The 15,756-nt window shown below is 42.9% G+C and overlaps 1 pseudogene across 1 annotated transcript in view; it reads right to left on the reverse strand.

Annotated features, from left to right (window-relative positions):
• Nucleotides 1-2,671: 2,671 nt before the first annotated feature.
• The window catches only part of LOC126933479 (uncharacterized), a 44,706-nt pseudogene continuing 31,621 nt past the window's right edge, over nucleotides 2,672-15,756 (reverse strand). The window contains exon 2 of the transcript XR_007718625.1: nucleotides 2,672-6,593. The product of XR_007718625.1 is annotated as an uncharacterized LOC126933479 (transcript). The remainder of the gene's footprint in view (nucleotides 6,594-15,756) is intronic.

Genomic DNA, 15,756 nt, shown 5'->3' on the forward strand with positions numbered 1-15,756 from the left:
AATTCACCCTCGACTTTAAAACAAGGAATCTGGGCCTTTGACAGGAAATAAGCTGGACAGTCATGGGGCCAAACTCGAACCAAATGTAAATATTTAATTTCCTACTGTTAAAAGCAGAGTGGACCCACAGTCCCTCCCAAAGTAAAAGGCACAATCACGTGTCAAGAGCACTGACCTTATTGCTTCTTGGACGTTGGCTAAGATCAAGCGAAGACCACTGGTTTTGGGGTCTGATACCCCAGGAGAGTCCCAGTTTCGTGCTCACATGTTGTGTGACCCTTGACCCCTCATTCAATTCTTACATGCTTCAGTCTCCTAAGCCATGCAAAAGGGACATAAGGATATCTCCTGAAAGCAGAGTCAGCTGGAAGGCTGGAAGGTTTATGTGAAGCAGTTGCACATTACTTGGCACTTAGAATGGGCAAATAAAAAATGGTTTAGCTTCTCCTTTGTGGGAATAGAGACTGGAATGGTTTGTATCCTGGCTCTCCTGAAACTGCGCTGCCAAGCTGGGCCCAATCTCTAGTTCAGCTCCCTTCAGAAAGCTGAAGGCAGAAGCCTACAGGACCAGAGATGGAGCGTGGCCACACAGCCCCTTCTTCCTGATGTCACATACCTGGTGATCCTGGTCACAGACTGCCTGACATGGCGAAACAGAGCTTTGTCGGACTTTTGAAGATAACCCTACGGAAAAATCACCTGGTGAAGGGCAGATGCGCATGTTTTGTAATAAGACCAATTGGGTTTCCTAAATCAGCCAAGCCATTTATCCTGTGGCCTTGACGACAGGCTGACCTTCCTTTTGCAGAGGAGATGGTGATGCCTGGTCCCAGAGGAGCGCTGTGAGCACCCAGGCATGAATTACAGTGCTTAGCACAAAGTAACATTAAATGTGAATCTCTCTTCTAAAACTATGTTACCAAAAGCAGTAATTCATTCCAAGCAAGTCTGTCAAAAGTCTTTTTCTACTGTAAAAGCTTTAATTTTTGTCTTTATTTTCATTGATACAATTAGATGTGCATATTTTAGGAGTAGATATGATAATCCAACACATTCACATAATCAAATCAGGGTAATTGGGATATTTGTCACCTTAAATATTGATCTTTTCTTGATGCTATGAGCATTAGGTTAATGGGTACAAATGTACAGTTAGATAAAAAGAATAAGACCTGCCTGGTCTTCAGTACATCATGGTGGCTATAGTTAACATTAACCAATTGTACATTTCAAAATGCTAGAAGAGAATAATTCCAACACCTTTTTTGTTTGCTTACCTTTTTCTGAATTCTAATAGACTGATACATTAGTCCCTGCTGCAGCCAAAATAATGACTTCCCCAAAATGCACTTCAAGAATGTGACCTCAATGGTTGTAACACACAGAACCTGCTCCTGGGGTTTGGGAAAGAAGAGGTGTTAGGCCTGCCACAATTGCTTCTCCTCCCAGGTGGTTCAGAGTCCTGGAGGACAGAATACCTTGGGAGCTTGAGTGAACTCCTTCCACCAGCCCAGCCTTCACTCAGATTCCAGCTCATAGCTCACAAGCTCCACCACCCAGGCCAAACTCCTCACATGCTTAGTTTTCTGTTTGTTTGTTTGCGTGTTTGTTTGAAAGAGTTTTGCTCTTGTTGCCCAGGCTGGAGTGCAATGGCACGATCTTGGCTCACTGCAACCTCTGCCTCCCGGGTTCAAGCAATTTTCCTGCATCAGCCTCTCGGGTAGCTGAGATTACAGGTGTTCACCACCGTGCCCGACTACTTTTTTTGTGTTTTTAGTAGAGACAGGGTCTCACCATGGTGGCCAGGCTGGTCTCAAACTCCTGACCTCAGGTGATCCGCCCGCCTCAGCCTCCTAAAGTGCTGGGATTACAGGCATGATCCACCATGCTCGGTCTAATGGTCAGGTTTTTATTTCCTGTATATGTCAAGTGAGGACAATAAGAATCACTTCAAAGTGTTGTTAGGAGCTAATGCATGTTGAGCATTTATAAGAATTTTTAGCACCCAGCAGACGCTCCGAAACTTTTAGCTCATAATATTAGCATTGTTATAAAAATAACATTAATAAAAACCAATAACATTAGTATTGTGAGAAAGTCATAATAATATACATCAAAGGATATTAATAATACACAATGACTTTTCCACATGCCATTTGTATGGCCAGAAAACCAGACACAACTCCTGGCTTCCTCCTGCGATTCAGGCATTGCTTAGATGCAAACTTAACTCACGGAACCACTTAATAGGTTCGTCACTCTAAGCAAAGACTAGCGTTCAAGAAATGTTCTCAGGTGATTTAAAACACAGTTCAGAATACGGTTATGGGATTTCAAATGCTTGCAATACAAGGCCTGCCTCTGTGTTAAGCTCCTAGAGAGAATTTTTATAATAGATGCAGTTTTTCCTATTAGCAATGGAACATACACATTTGAAACCCATCTGGCAGCCTCTATTATTATAGGCTAAATCTCGTAAACAAAACTTAAATGTAAAGAAGTGTTTGTACTAGCTGCAAACGGGGTACTGGTTTGATGCCACAGGGTAAGTTGCTAGCAGGTGACATCAGAGTATGGATTAGTTAGGGTAACATTGTGAACCGAGGGACATTGTGAACTTCTTGGCACTCGCTGAAGGCGAGACTCCTCTGGAGAGCTGCTTCCTCCCCAAGATCTGCATCTTTCCCTGGACTGAGTCAGGATCTCCAAGGTTAGGACCTAGCTATGTATATTTTGCACAAAGAATTCTGATTTGGACTCCAGGATTTAGAACCACAAATGTGCATAGAGACCCAATTTTGTACATGGAAGGTGGGGACAGATAGATAAAGTAACTTGCCAGCAGTCATTCGTCTCACTAGTGTCACTGCTAGAAGTAGAACCTGTGGACTTTTGGTCCCTGGTCTGCAGCAGTTTCTATAACACTAGTGGGTATGAAACAACATAAAACACCAAGAACTGAGTTCTCGGAGGTGTGCAGCCCAGCAAAACTGAGCCTTTGGGTGGGAGTGGAGAGCAGCCAGCAAGAAAGGCCTGCGGTGGGGCTCTGCATCTCAGTTTAGGAGGGAACCCCCACTGTCAGATGGTTCAGGTGATGGTGGCCATGTGGGAGTGTGGTGGTGGCTGGGGAAGATGACAAAGGCAATTCACTTACGATAGCTGCTAAGGAGAGCAGTTGACACAACCCTGCTGCCATTTGTGACTCTTTCTTGATGAATTGAGGATATGGGGATATAACTGCAGCCACCAGCATGGAGCTTTCCTAGATTCTTAAACTTACAGGTTATTAAGGACATAAAGAGATCTTCATGCATTCTAATGTCCTAATTTCACAGGAGAAGAGACAGTCTCAGGGAAGGCAGGTGGCTTGTTCAGTTTCAATCAGCCAGCAACTGGCAGAGCTGAAATTAGAACTCAAGTCTTAGGGCTCCAGTTCTGTAACTCATCCATCCCACAAAACAATTCTAAAGGCATGTGTCCATGTGGCCTGGGCATGGCTTGTAGTCACTGCCATAGATAGAGATGGATGAGACCCACTGCCCCTAAGGCATGCAGTCCTATTGGCTCCTTCCTGCAGCATTCCCTGGACCACCAGGTTCAGAAACACCTGGGTCTGTGCTCACATGCAAAGTACTGGACCTGTCCCAGATTTACTGATGCCAATCCTCTGCAGGTGAGGCCAGGGAAACTGGCTCAGCAGGTGATACCTGGGTACTCCAACATCTGGGAAACCCCCAGATAAGACCTCAAAGTTCTGGGATATTGTGGGGGCTCTGTTGAAGAACAGAAGGTGTAACATACAAGAAAAACAGACCTAAATGTGACATCAATTATTTCACTGAAGAATCATCAGTTGAGTGACTACTGGCTTCTAGTGCCCACTGTTCACTATGCTGGGAACACAAGTCCACAAGCCAACCACATTCCAGCTGTGAAGGAGTGCATCTGGAAAGTCATAGAAGGCCCTGGATGCCTGGTGCCTGGGCTGGGGTGTGTGCCAGGGCAAGAAGGGAGTGGATGTCAAAGAAGAACAACTCTTGACAGTGCCCAGGAAGGGCAGCTGCTCCACAGAAGCAGTGCTCGTGGAGCCATGTTGCCATGGATACAAACAGTGTCTGGTTACTTATGGGAACACTATTGTTAGGATGGTTCTGAAATGCCTTCGTCCTGACGGTGGAGACCTCCCCAGACCAAATTACTCTTGGCTGAGGTGGTTAACCCTCTACTCATATGATGTCTTGGGGCAACAGTGCAACTTCAAAACACATTAAATAATACCACACTATGGAGACAATAAAAAGATCGGTGGTTGTCAGGGGCTGAGGGAGCAGGGGGATCAAGGAATAAGCATCAGTGGAGCAGAGAGGACTTCAGGGCAGTGAAACTCATCTGTATAATACTCAAATGGTGGATTCATGTCATTACACATTTGTCCAAATGCCTGGAATGCACAACACCCAGAGCGAACCCTCGTGTCAACTATGAACTCATTGTGATGATGGCGTGTCAGTGTAGGATCATCAATTATAAAATGTGTACCACTCTGGGAAGATATGTTGATAATGAGGGAGACAGGGCATATTTGTTGGAGGGGCAGGAAGAATATGGAAAATCCCTGTACCTTCCACTCAGTTTTGCTCTGAACCTAAAACTGCACTATAAAACTAATTTTTTTTTTTTTTGACAGCTCTGTCATTCAGGCTGGAGTGCAGTGGTGCAATCATGGCTTACTTAAACTCCACCTCCTAGGCTCAATAGATCCTCCCACTTCAGCCTCCCAAGTAGCTGGGACTACAGGCATGTGCCACCACACCTGGCTATTTTTTTAAGTTTTTAGAGATGGAGTCTCATTATGTTGCCCAATCTGATATTGAAATCTTGGCCCAAATGATCCTACCACTTTGGCCCTCAAAGTGTTGAGATTATAGGCATGACCCATGGTGCCTGACCTTAAAAAGTATTTCAAAGAAAGATTAAACATTTCTAAACTGTTTTTTAAAATACGTCGTGTCACAGTGTATAAAAGTTATACTATCAAAAGTGAACTTTGGGTAAATGAAGGCTGCCGGATTGACTAGAAATCAGAAGGGGTTTGGGCTTTAAGTTTGTCACTGAATCTGGTAAACTCAGAGAAATCACTGCCTCTCTCTAAGCCTCTAGTCATCAGGATTAGGAAGGAGAGAGGTGGGCTGCTAGAATTCCTTCTTCAAGCTCTGATGTTCCAGGACAAGGATAATTGCTGATGAGAAAAAACACAAAAAATCAGAATCTCACAGTCTGCAAAAGCAGAACAGCACAGTTTCCACAAGACCATAAAAACATACTTTTTGGAACGTAACAGTCAAGCACATGCAACAGCTTAGGGTCCGTAACTCAGCATATGTAAAGTTCGTAAATTAATGTAATAGGAGGCAGGGTAACATCTGTTCTGTAGTACCCAACAGAGGGGATTTGGATATTTGAGAAGAGGCTCTGCACATAGTAAAGTCAGCCTAGGAACATGTGAGCAGTATTTACAGTGAAAAGGTCCCCATCTCTAAGTATACACATCTGCTCCAAGACAGCTGAGGCTGGGGGCACAGACTCCACTGAAGGGAAAGCCCCTCCCAGGGAAGTGGCTTGCTAAGAAATCATAATGGAGCCATCTGCCCTTCCCACTGCGTGAGCTCTACCAGCCACCTATTTGTGCTCACCAGCTGGCAGCCTACCCTGGCCCTGGCACATGCCTGCCCCCAGTGGGCAGGGCCATGACAAAGCCACTGCTGGTTACCATTAGGGGTCAAGTCCCACAGGGGGTTTATTGAAGAACGTTTGCTTAATTTTAGATCAAAGCAGTACTTTCTTCTCCCTCTGGAATAAACAAACAAACAAATAGTATCTTGGAGCAATGAAGAACATAATCAAGTTTATGTATGGGCCACTAAGAAACTGAATAGTTACCTCCTACTTAAAAGGGTATCCTGGGCCACTGTGAAGTGGTCCTTTTTATCCTGTGGTCTGCAGTGGAAATGGCAGCATTACTGGAGAAGAGCTGTAAAAACATGCACAGTGAGTTGCTGCTGCATCCTGATTGCCCAAGAGAGGGAAGGAAGAGGAGATGAGAAGGGTTGAATCGGTTCTCTGACATGCCAGAGAGATAAAGGGGTGCCTCCCAAAGCTCTGAGGGCTTTTAAAAACTGGATGTCCACTGATATTTCAAAACAGTGCTGGGTGTCCATAATTCCAAAGGCAGTTTACAGGGGTCCAGAGTTGAAGTCTGTGCTCTCAGATGCCACAGATGAGCCTTCTCAGCAGGCTTGGCAAACATCTTCACAGCCACCATGACACATGGTAGGATTCAGGGACCCCAAAAGGAAAGAGCTAAGTTTTGAGGCTGAAGACCAAATTGGTTAAAAATATGGTCACTCTCAGGGTCAGTATGAGAGAATTAAGTAAAAAAAATAATAATTGAATACAGGGAGCAAATAAGTAGACATAACACGGAATGGCGCAGGCCGCCAGGCAATCCTAAGGCAGACGTAGACTCATCTTCAAGTGGCTTCCTCCAGCCTGACACCTGAAAAAGTGCTACTTCTTCTCATTTACTCTTTCTCCTGTTTATCAAAAGGGAAGAAAAGAAGAAAAAGAAAATGTTAGTAGTTGACTATGTGTCAACACTATTCTGGGCATTTCCCTAAGTTATGTAATTGAATATTCACAACTCCCTCTGATGTGTAGATATTAATATAATTATTTTCATTTTACCAATAAATTCTGGTAAAATATAAGCTATGAAATACATCCAGAGATACTATGTGATGTGCTCAAAGACAAACAGCTAATAGGCAGCAAGCCCAGGCTTTAAGCAAGTTCTATCTGAAAACCTTTTCTCTCTTCCCTAAGGCATACTAAATTGATGTTTGAGCTTCCCATTTATCTTGTTTCATGAAAGAATGGTCTAAGCCCATGGCATCTTCCCTATCCAAAAGAAAGTAAACAGTCATGAGACCAAGATCCCCTGGGATCTCCCAGAAGGTAAGTCACAGCTCTGTATATTCCAAGCTCCAATGCTGCCAGTCCCAGAGATTGTGGGGTGGGGATTCTGTCTCTGAGCTCCACCTATTTAAGTCTTACCAGATTAAAGACCTGACTCTGATAAACTTGTGTCCATGACCTTTCTTTTTTTTTAAAAAAAATGATTTTACTTTTTAGAACAGTTTTATATTTCAAAAATATAGAGAAGGATCCCCCATTGTGGAAAAGTGGTAAGCGAGAGATGCCTACTGGTTCACGTTCCCACTAAGGACTCTTGCAACCCTAGCCATAGGTGAGCCCCTTGGCCCTCGTGGGCCCTTAGACTAGTATAGAAAGCTGCTTGCAGTCTATATGATGGCATTGTCTCAGGGAGAGAGTTTGCATTGGGTGCCAAACTCCCCCAAGACCCAAGTAACTGCAACATGATGCCATTCTGAGAGCCCAGTCCACACCAGACTACATCCCACCCTGAGGACAAACAGTACCTGCCTCTCCACATACCTTAAGCCCCACTGACATTCCCCTACATCCACCCAGAGGGCTGCAGCATTGCAATGCTGGCTGGACACAATGGCGCAGCTGGAGCAACAGCACAGTGTCCTACTCTCTGGAAAATGGGTGGTGCAACACTGCAGGAGGCTGCCTTAGGGACAAAGGAAGTGTGTACTCCCCAGAGTTTGAGAGTTGACTGCCAGGGACCACTGCCACTGACAGCAACACAGTATCCTCCAGTGGCAGGGTGGTCACATACCTGAATGTACCTTTAGCTGACTTGGATACCAGCCCAGTCACAAACCATCCACCACAGGCATCTCTGCAAGCCACATAGGAGCCATGGGTTGGCTCACCACCACCACTGCCACTACCAATGCCATGCACACCACCCAGGAGTCCAAGGTCTGGCACCCCCAACCCACCAATGACATCACTGGTGCCCAAGGACCAGCCCTCCTGGAGCCCTTGTCCCCAGGAAAGTCTTGCCACAGCCCCCAATGACAACTGCCACCTAAGCCACTGAGGAATTCACAGACACCACTGATGTTGATTACAGTTAAAGAAATCATGCAGAGACCACACTTCTACACCCACCCAGAGTACAAGTGAAAGGACCCTGCCCAGTGCACACTGTAGATATATCTTTGTAAAAAAAATGTCCTTATGAAAGATTTTCATCCAATCCATAACATTGGACAAAATGACTGGTACACCAGATGTGCAGATATCAACACAAAGACACAAAAAATAAAAAGCAAGAAAACATGACACCTCCAAAGAAACACAGTAATTCTCCAGTAACAGATCTCAAAGAAAATGAAATCTATGAAATGCCTAAAAATACCAAAATAATGATATCAAAAATTAGTACAATAAAGAGAACATGGGTAAACACTACAAATAAATTGGAAAGAAAATTATAACTTGGATGAAAAGTTCAGCAGAGATAGAAATCATTTAAAAACACACACAAAAAAATCCTGGAACTGAAGAATACAATAAATGAAAATTTTAAAAATACAGTCAAGAGCATCAAGCACAATACACTGCATCAAGCAGAAGAAATTTTTGAACTTGAAGACAGGTCTCTTGAAATAGTCAGACAAAAAAATAAAAATAAAAAAGAATAAAAAGAGCATGCAAGGCGTGTGGGATACCACAAAGTGGCCAAATACTTAAATTTTGGGTGTTCCAGAATAAGAAATGGGTAAAGACATAGAGAACTTAAGAAAAAAAAAACCAAGTTATACTTTAAAAGTGAAAGGGAAATAAAGTTGTTCCTAAACAAGCAAAAAAAAAAAGATAACTCATTCCCACTAGACCAACCCTGCAAGAAAGGATGCTTAGGGGAGTCCTACATCTGGAAGCAAAAACACAAAATCTGCTGATATGGTTTGGCTGTACCTCCTCCCAACGGCCCCATCCCATCTTGAATTATAGCTCCCATAATTCCCACATGTTGTGGGAGGGACCCGGTGGGAGATTAACTGAATCATGGGGGCGGTTTCTCCCATACTGCTCTTGTGGTAGTCTCACCAGATCTGATGATTTTATAAGGGATCTCTCCTTTCACTTGGTTCTCATTCTCTCTTGCCTGCTGCCATGTAATACATACATTTTGCCTTCTGCCAGGATTGTGAGGACTCCCCAGCCATGTAGAACTGTGAGCCCACTAAACTTCTTTTTCTTTATTAATTACCCAGTTTTGGGTACATCTTTATCAACAGTGTGAGAACAGACTAATACAGTAAATTGGTACTGGGAGTGGGGCACTGCTGTAAAGATACTCAAAAATGTGGAAAAGACTTTGGAACTATGTAATAGTCAGAGGTTGGTACAATTAGGAGGGTTCAGAAGAAGACAGGGATATGTGGGAAAGTTTGGAACTTCCTAGAGACTTGTTGAATGGCTTTGACCAAAATGCTGATAGTGATATGGGACAATGAAATCCAGGCGGAAGTGGTCTCACATGGAGATGAGGAACTTGTTGGGAACTGGAGTAAAGGTGACTCTTGTTATGTTTTAGCAAAGAAACTGGTTGCATTTTGCCTCTGCCCTAGAGACCTTTGGAACTTTGAACTTGAGGGAGATGATTTAGGGTATCTGACAGAAGAAATTTCTAAGCAGCAAAGCATTCAAGAGGTGACTTGGGTGCTGTTAAAAGGACTCAGTTTTAAAAACAGCAGAGCATAGTTTGGAAAACTTACAGCCTGATGATGCAAGGGAAAAGAAAAACCCATTTTCTAGGGAGAAATTCCAGCCTGCTACAGAAATTTGCATAGTAACAAGGAGCCAAATGTTAGTCACCAATACAATGGGCAAAATGTCTCCAGGGTATGTCAGAGACATCTGTGGCAGTCCCTCCCATCCAGGCCAAGGGGCCCCATGCTCTGTACAGTCTAGGGACTTGATGCTCTGTGTCCCAGCTGCTCCAGCCATGGCTAAAAGGGGCTGAGATACAGGTCAGGCTGTGGCTTCAGAGGGTTCAAGCCCCAAGCCCTCGCAGATTCCACATGGTGTTGAGCCTGTGATTGCACAGAAGTCAAGAGCTGAGGTTTGAGAACCTCCACCAAGATTTCAGGAAACACCTGAATGCCCAGGAAGAACTTTGCTGCAGCGGTGGGGCCCTCATGGAGAACCTCTGCTAGGGCAGTGCAGAAGAGAAATGTGGGGTTGGAGCTCTCAGAGAGAGTCCCTACTGAAACACCACCTAGTGGAGCTGTGAGAAGAGAGCCAATGTCTCCCAGACCCCAGAATGGTAAATCCACTGACAGTTTGCACCATGCACCTGGAAAAGTCACAGACACTCAATACCAGCCTGTGAAAACCACCAGGTGGGAGGCTATACCCTGCAAAGCCACAGGGGCAGAGCTGCCCAAGACCATTGAAACCCACCTCTTACATCAGCGTGACCTGGATGTGAAATACGGAGTCAAAGGAGATAATTTTGGAGCTTTTAGATTTAACTTTCCTGCTGGATTTTGGACTTGGGTGGGGCCTTAAGCTCCTTCGTTTTGGCCAGTTTCTCCCAATTAGAATGGGAGTATTTATCCAATTCATGTACTTCCATTGTATCTAGGAAGTAACTAACTTACTTTTGATTTTACAAGCTCATAAGCAGAAGGGACTTGCTTTCTCTCAGATGAGACTTTGGACTGTGGACTTTTGAGTTAATGCTGAAATGAGTTAAGATTCTGGAAGAATTTTGGAAAGGCATGATTGGTTTTGAAATGCGAGGACAAGAGATTTGGGTGAGGCCAAGAGAGGAATGATATGGTGGTTTGGCTGTGTCCACACCCATGTCTCATATAGAATTGCAGCTCCCATAATTCCCACATGTTGTGGGAGGAAGCTGGTGGGAGATAATTGAATCGTGGGTGTGGTTTCCCCCATACTGTTCTCATGGTAGTGAATACGTCTCACAAGATCTGATAATTTTATTATGGGTTTCCCCTTTCACTTGACTCATTTTTTCTTGCCTGCTGCCATGTAAGATGTGCCTTTCACCTTCCACCATGATTGTGAGGCCTCCCCAGTCATGTGGAACTGTGAGTCCACTAAACCTCTTTTTCTTTATTATCTTTATAATTTACCCAGTTTCAGCTATTTCTTTATCAGCAGAGTCATAACAGACTAATACATCTGTCATCATGAAAACACACAAAAATATGAATTCACTGGTAGAGCAGACACACAAATAAGAAAGAAATAAAAAGACAATCATTGTCACTACAAAAGAATACTAAATTATAAAGGTAAACAATAGAAATGGAGGAAAGAAGAAAGGGAATGGAAAACAATTGGAAAAACTTAACAAAATAACAGAAACAAGACATTACCAACCAATAACAATATTGAATGCAAGCAATTTAAATTCCGAAGTTAAAAAAATACAGAGTTTCTGGATGGCATGATATAAAAAAAGACCATGTTATATGCTGCCTACAATAAACCCAACTTCATCTGTAGAGATGTACATAGACTGAAGATGAGGGGATGGAAAAAAAATATTCTACACAAACACAAACCAAAAGTGTACAGAAGAAACAATAGTTATTTCAGACAAAATAGCCTTTAATCAAAAAACATAAAAACAGACAAAGTAGGTCATGATATAATGATAAACTGATCAATTTGGCAAGAAGATATAGCAATTATAAATGTATATGTGCCCAACACTGGAGCACCCAGACATATAAAGCACATATTAATATAATACAGCTAAAAACAGAGAGAGAGACCTTAAAACAATAGTAGATAGGGACTTTAATACCCATTTCCAGCAGTGGACTGATTATTTAGACAGAAAATCAGCAAAGAAATATCAGATTTAATTTGCACTAGAGACAAAATAAACCTAACAGACATTTGTAGAACACTTTAACAACTGCAAAATATATACTATTCTCATTAGCACATGAAAAATTCTACAGGATAGACCATCTAGTAGGTAAACCAAAAAGTTTCAACAAATTTTTAGAAATCAAAGTAATATCAAGTATCTTCTCAGGGCTGTGCACAGTGCTTCACACCCATAATCCCAGCATTTTAGAAGACCTGGATGGGCAGATGACTTTGAGTTCAGGAGTTTGAGACCAGCCTGGGCAACATGGTAAAATCTCTATGGAAATACAAAAATTAGCTGGGCATGGTGGCACATGCCTGCAGTCCTGGCTACTTGGGGGACTGATGCTGGAGAATTGCTTAAACCTGGGAAGGCAGAGGTTGCAGTGAGCTGAAATCAACACTGTACTCTAACCTGGGTGACAGAATGAGACTCTGTCTCAAAAAAAAAAAAAAAAAAAAAAATAGTGTATTCTCAGACCACAGTGGAATAAAACTAGAAATCAATAACATGAGGATCTTGGGAAACTGAACAATCATGTAGAAATTAAACAAGATGCTCTTGAGTGACCAATGACTCAATAGAAAATTTAAGAAAACAATCAAAAAATTTCTAGAAACAAAAATTGAAACAAGATTTACCAAAATTTATGGGATATTAAAAAGAGTAGTGCTAAAAGGCAAATTTATAGCAATAAATGCCTACATCAAAAAGGTGGAAAGATTTCATTACAAATAACCTTACCACTCACCTCAACGGACTTAAACAGCGTGAACAAATCAAACCCAAGATTAGTAAAGGAAAAGAAATGATAAAAATCAGAGAATAACTAAATGAATACAGACTAAAAAAGAAAACAAAAGCAAATAATCAATAAAATGAAAAGTTGGTTTTCTTAAAGACAAATAAAACCAGAAACTGCAATCTAGCTGAACCAAGGAATAAAGAAAGTCAAATAAGTAAAATCAGAAACAAAAAAAAAGACACATTTACACTGATTCCACAGAAACACAAAGAATCATTAGAAACTATTATGAACAACTGTATGCTAAAAATTTGGAAAACTTAGGGGAAATGGATAAATTCATACATACAACCTTCCAAAATTGTACCAAAAAGAAATAGAAAACCTGAACAGTCTAATACTGAGTAACAAGATTGAATCAGTGTATTGGTCTCTTTTCACAGTGCTGATAAAGACATGCCCAAGAATGGGCAATTTACAAAGGAAAGAGGTTTAATGGAGAACTCACAGTTCCACATGGCTGGGGAAGCCACAAAATCATGGCAGAAGGAGGAGCAAGTCAGATCTTATGTGGATGGCAGCAGGCAAAGAGAGAGCTTGTGCGGGGAAACTCCACCTTATAAAACCATCAGATCTCATGAGACTTATTCACTATCATGAGAACAGCATGGGAAAGACCCGTCTCCATGATTCAATTATCTCCTACTGGGTACCTCCCACAACACTTGGGAATTAGGGGAGCTACAAATGAGATTTGGATGGTGACACAGAGCCAAACCATATCAACTGGCAATCCACCAACAAAGAAAAGCACAGGACCACATGGATCTTCTGCCAAATTCTACAAAACTTATAAAGAAGAACTAAAACCCGTTCTTCTCAGACTATTTAAAAAAAAAATAAAAATGAAGGAATTCTTCATAAATCATTCCATGAGGCCAGTATTACTGTAATATGAAAACCAGACAAGGGAATAACCAAAAAAGAAAGCTATAAGCCAATATCCTTGAATACAGATACAACAAAATACTAGCAAAATAAATCCAACAACACAACAAAAAGAAAATATACCATGATGATTAGGGCTTATGCCAGGAATACAAAGCTGGTCAACACATATCAATCAATACATGTGATACATCACATCAACAGAATGAAGGATTTAAAAAACCCATATAATTATCTTAATAGATGCAACAAAAGCCTTTGATAGAATTCAACATCTCTCATGATTAAAAACTCTCAACAAATTAGTCATAAAAAGAACATAACATAATAAAGGTCATATATGACAAAACCACAGCTAACATTATACTGAATAAAGAAAAGTTGAGTCTTTCCACTAAGAACTGGAGCAAGACAAAGATGTCTACTCTCACCACTCCTATTTAACACAGTAACGGGAGTCCTAAGCAAAGCAATCAGGTAAGAGAAAGAAATAAAAGACATCCAAATTGGAAAAGAGGAAGTCAAATTGTCCTTCTGTGAGATTGAGAGAAACTCCCAACTGAGATTCCTTATATGATACAAAGTGGGGAAGAACCCGCTTTGCCAGAAACAAGGGATGAATGGGAAGTGTGCTGCAGCCACAAATACAGGAGCTGGTCGCCCCAGCTTTGAAAGCAGATCAGGAGAGGCATGGTCTGAAAGTCACAGTTTCTGTCCTGGCAGGGAAGGCTTATGGACTGGGGCAGTTTTGAGTTCTGGGCATAGACTGCCTAGAGTCTAGCTAGCTGTTGCTAGGGGAATACCATGAATGTAAGACCTGTTTGCTAGGTGCATGGAAGCTGGGTAGGGCTTACTGCCACCTACTTCTCCCCACTTCCTGTGCAGACCCTTCTGTACAGCAGAGACAACTGCTCTCCCACCTGGAGCATTACCCTAGTGTCCAGGAAATTGCCCTCTGATTCCCACTGGGGACACTGCTTGCACCTTCATGCGGAGAACCAGAATACAGATGTACCTGACCCACTCCCCATCTGGTTTTACTTTTCCATTCACACTGGTAGTGTAACACGAAGGACAGAAACTTTGGGGAGCTCTATGGCCCCAGTCGTTGCCTGAGACATCAGAGTACCTCCCCTGGGTAACATAAGGCAAGCACAAATACCACTACTATCACTCCAGCTGATGCTCTTTTGTAAGTGCCACCTGGCTGGAGGCCAACTGACACAGTCCATTATAGCATCTACAGGCAAAATGATGCAGCATCCAGGAAGAAAAAATCTTGTGTGTATCCTCAGCTATCACCATTGCCTGAACCACTCTGGCTAACCAAGAGGTACTGAGTCTGTCCATGTCACCAGTTCATTACTACTACAACCTGCATTTGAGAGAGCCAACACACTAAGACTATTTAAACTAAGGAATCTCACAGAGTTTATGTAACTCCCCTGCCACCCCTGCCAGGGCTGGGGCTTGCACCCTCTGCCAGGAGATTTGAGGACAGGTCATATCACTGGATCCTTGGCAGACATTCCCCAGCGTGAACCTGGAGTGCTGCAAACCCACTGGGGGGATAGACCCAGAGAAGCAGCAGGATTCACAGTAGCCTGGCCCTCAGGGAATCCTCCTCCTGTGGGAAAGTGGAGTGCACCAAATCAAGGGAGAACCCTGTGGGACAAAAAAGTTCAGATGGCAGGGCTTGAATCCTAGAACTTTCCATTTGTGGAAGTTTCTTATAGCAAAGCCAAAGTGGTCATGCTGGGCTCAGAAGGGAAAGTCTGAAGTTCTATTCTACCAGTCAGGCAGCACTGGTGCTCATGAAGGATACTGGAGAAGGGGACTTCTTCTCCCCCTCATCCACCAGTGCAATCACAGCTGGGGCTTCTCCCATGAGAGCTCAGTTTGGGTGTACCTGTAGTCAGCCTTTCTGGAACACTTCAGGGTGACTGCATCTCCACAGGAAAAGTGTTCTCCAGGTTCAGGCTTGCACAAGGGGTAGAGTCACCATCCTTTTCTACATTAAAAATCAACACTCCTTCAGATGAAAGGAGATGGCTGTCTGATCTGAATTGCTGGAACACTAGTTTAGGAGTGTGACTGGGAGGTGGACTGCTTTCCTGCTGGCCTGGCAGAGGAGCTGAGGTAGCTCCCTCTCATTCCCCTGAAAATACCTTAGTGTATTTCACTGAGAGCTCCCCCAGCTGCCTCTGTC

This window comes from Macaca thibetana, chromosome 13, assembly GCF_024542745.1.
Source record: "Macaca thibetana thibetana isolate TM-01 chromosome 13, ASM2454274v1, whole genome shotgun sequence".
Lineage (NCBI taxonomy): Eukaryota > Metazoa > Chordata > Mammalia > Primates > Cercopithecidae > Macaca > Macaca thibetana.